We start from the raw sequence: 4,903 nt of genomic DNA on the forward strand, positions 1-4,903 counted from the left end.
ACTTGGAAATATCTACACGGACATCTGAATAAACATGGAAATATCTACACCGCCATCTGTATAAATATGGAAATATCTACACCGCTATCTCTATAAACATGGAAATATCTACACTGCTATCTGTATAAACATGGAAATATCTCCACCGCTATCTGTATAAACATGGAAAAATCTACACCACTATCTGTGTAAACATGGAAATATCTACAACGATATCTGTATAAAGATGGAAATATCTACAACGCTATCTGTGTAAACATGGAAATATCTACATCACTATCCCTATAAACATGGAAATGTCAACACCGCTATGTGTATCTGCATGGAAATATGTAAACCGCAATCTCTATAAATATGGAAATATCAACAATGCTATCTGTGTAATCATGGAAATATCTACAGTGCTATCTGAGTAAACAAGGATATATCTACACCGCTATCTGTGAAAAGATGCAAATATCTACACCATGATCTGTATAAACATAGAAATATCTACACCACTATCGGTATAAACAAGGAAATATCTACACCGCTATCTGTATAAACACGGAAATATCTACACTGTTATCCGTGTAAACATGGAAATATCTACATCGCTATCTCTATAAACATGGAAATGTCAACACCGCTATCTGTATCTACATGGAAATATCTAAACCGCTATCTCTATAAACATGAAAATATCTACAACGATATCTGTGTGTTCATGGAAATACCTACCGAGCTATCTGAGTAAACATGGAAATATCTACACCGCTATCTGTGTAAAGATGGAAATATTTACACCGCAATCTGCACAAAGATGGAAATACCTACATCGCTATCTGTGTAAACATGGAAATATTTTCACCGCTATCAGTATATACATGGAAATATCTACACTGCTATCTGTAGAAACATGGAAATTACTACACCGCCATCTCTATAAACATGGAAATATCTACACCGCCATCTGCATAAACATGGAAATATCTACACTGCCATCTGTAAAAGGATGGAAATATCTACACCGCGAGCTGTATATACTTGGAAATATCTCCATCGCTATCAGTATAAACATGGAAATATCTCCACCGCTATGTGTGTAAACATGGAAACAACTACACTGCTATCTGTATAAACATGGAAATATCTACACTGCTATCTGTATAAACATGCAAATATATACAATGCTATCTGAGTAAACATGGAAATATCTACACTGCTGTCTTTGTAAACATGGAAATATCTACACCACTATCTGAGTAAAGATGGAAATATCTACAGAACAATGTGTGCAACGATTGAAATATCTACACCACTATGTGTGTAAAAATGGAAATATCTACACCGCAATCTCTGCAAAGATGGAAATATCTACACTGCCATCTTTATACAAATGGAAATATCTAAGCAGCCATCTGTATAAACATGGAAATATCGACACTCTTATCTCTGGAAACATGGAAATATCTACACCGCTATCTGTATAAACATGGAAATATCTACTCCGCTATCTGTGTAAACATGGAAATATCTACGCTTTATGTGGAAACATGGAAATATCTACACAGGTATCTGTGTAAACTTGGAAATATCTATTCCGCTATCTGTGTAAAGATGGAAATATCTGCACCGTAATCTCTGCAAAGAAGGAAATATCTACAATGCTATCTCTGTAAACATGGAAATATCTACACCGCTATCTGTATAAACATGGAAATATCTACACCGCCATCTCTATAAACATGGAAATATCTACACAGTCATCTGCATAAACATGGAAATATCTACTCCACCATCTCTATAAACATGGAAAAATCTACTCTGACATCTGTATACACTTGGAAATATGTACACAGCCATCTTTATAAACATGGAAATATCCTCACTGTCATCTGTGGCAAGATGGATATATCTTCACCACGATCTGTGAACATGGAAATTTCTACAACGTTACCTGTATAAACATGGAAATATCTACACCGCTATCTGTATAAACATGGAAATATCTACACCGCCATCTGTATAAACATGCAAATATCTACACTGTCTTCTCTATAAAGATGGAAATATCTGTACCGCGAGCTATATAAAGATGGAAATATCTACACCGATATCTGTATAAACATGAAAATACCAACACCGCTATCTGTATAAACACGGGAATATCTACACCACTATCACTATAAACATGGAAATAACTTCACCGCCATCTCTATAAACATGGAAATACCTACACCACTATCTGTATAAATATAGAATTATCTACACCGCTATCTGTATAAATATGGAAATATCTACAATGCTATCTCTGTAAACATGGAAATGTCTACACCGGTATATGTATAAACATGGAAATATCTACATCGCTATCTCTATAAACTTGAAAATATCTACACTTACATCTGTATAAACAAGGAAATACCTCACAGTCATCTGTATAAACATGGAAATATCTACACCACTATCTCTATAAACATGGAAATATCTACACTGACATCTGTAACAGTATAAAGAAGGAAATATCTACACCGCCATCGGTATAAACATGGAAATATCTACTCCGCCATCTGTATAAACATGGAAATATCTACAGCGCTATCTGTATAAACATGGAAATACCTACACCGCTATATGTATAAACATGGAAATATCTACACCGCTATCTCTGTAAACATGGAATTATCAACACCGCTATCTGCATAAACATGGAAATATCTACACCGCTATCTTTATAAACATATAAATACCTACAGCGCTATCTCTATAAACATGGAAATACCTACTCCGCTATCTCAATAGACATGGTAATATCTACAACGCAATCTCTATAAACATGGAAATATATACACCGCTCTCTGTATAAACATGGAAATACCTACACCGCTATCTGTATAAACATGGAAATATCTACACCGCTATCTCTATAAACATGGAATTATCAACACTGCTATCTGCATAAACATGGAAATATCTACACCGCTATCTTTATGAACATATAAATATTTTCACCGCTATCTCTATAAACATGGAAATACCTACACCGCTATCTCTATAAACATGGAAATATCGACAACGCAATCTCTATAAACATGGAATTGTCTACACCGCCATCTCAATAAACATGGAAATATCTACACCGCTATCTGTATAAAGATGGGAATTTCTACGCCGCCATTTGTATAAACATGGAAATATCCAACACTGCCATCTGTGGAAAGATGGAAATATCTAAACCACGATCTGTAAACATGGTAATTTTTACAACGCTACCTGTATAAACATGAAAATATCTACACCGCCATCTGTATAAACATGCAAACATCTACTCTGCCATCTGTATAAAGATGGAAATATCCACACTGCGAGCTGTATAAAGATGGAAATATCTACACCGCTATCTGTATAAACATGGAAATACCAACACTGCTATCTGTATAAACATGGAAATAACTGCACTGCTATCTGCATAAACATGGAAATGTCTACACCACTATCACTATAAACATGGAAATAACTTCACCGCCATCTCTATAAACATGGAAATATCTACACCGCTATCTGCATAAACATGGAAATATCTACACAGCTATCTGTATAAATATGGAAATATCTACACCACTATCTCTGTAAACATGGGAATGTCTACATCGCTATCTGTATAAACATGGATATATCTCCACTGCTACCTATATAAATATGGAAATAACTAGACCGCGATCTGTATGAACATGGAAATATCTACACCTCGATCTGTATAAACAAGGAAATATCTCCACCACTATCTGTATAAACATGGAAATATCTACACCGCTATGTGTATAAACATGGAAATATGTACACCGTTATCTGTATAAACATGGAAATACCTGCACCGCTATCTCTATAAACATGGAAATATCTACACCGCCATCTGTATAAACATGCAAATATCTACACCGTCATCTGTATAAACATGGAAATATCTACAACACCGTCTCTATAAACATGGAAATATCTACACTGCCATCTGTATACACATGGAAATACCTACCCAGCCGTCTGTATAAACATGGAAATATCCACTCCGCTGTCTCTGTAAACATGGGAATACCTACAATGCTATCTCTGTAAATATGGCAATACCTACACCGCAATCTCTATAAACATGGAAATATCTACACCGCCATCTCTATGAACATGGAAATATCTACATCGCAATCTGTATCAACATGGAAATATCTCCACCACTATCAGTATAAACATGGAAATATCTACACCGCTATCTCTGTAATCATGGAAATATCTACACGGCCATCTGTATAAACATGGAAATATCTACACCGTTATCTGTTTAAATATGGAAATATCTACACTGCTATCTCCATAAACATGGAAATATCTACACCGCAATCTCTATAAACATGCTAATATCTACAACTCCATCTCTATAAATATGGAAATATCTACACCACCATCTCCAGAAACATGGAACTATCTACACCACCAGCTGTATAAACATGGAAATATCTACACCACTATCTTTATAAACATGGAAATATCAACACTGACATCTGTATAAGGATGAAAATATCTACACCGTGAGCTGTATAAACATGGAAATATCTACACTGCTATCTGTATAAAGAGGGAAATACCAACACCGCTATCTGTATAAACGAGGAAATATCTACAACACTATCTGCATAAATATGGAAAAATCTATATCGATATCTCTATAAAGGTGGACATCTCTCCACTGCTATCTCTATAAACATTGACATATCTACACCGCTATCTGTAAAACATAGAAATATCTACACTGCTATCTGTATAAACATGGAAATATCTACAACGTTATCTGTATAAACATGGAAATATCTGCAACGCTGTCTCTGAAAACATGGAAATATCTACACAGCTATCTCTGTAAACATGGAAT

Source organism: Pan troglodytes, chromosome 12 (genome assembly GCF_028858775.2).
Source record: "Pan troglodytes isolate AG18354 chromosome 12, NHGRI_mPanTro3-v2.0_pri, whole genome shotgun sequence".
Taxonomy (NCBI): domain Eukaryota; kingdom Metazoa; phylum Chordata; class Mammalia; order Primates; family Hominidae; genus Pan; species Pan troglodytes.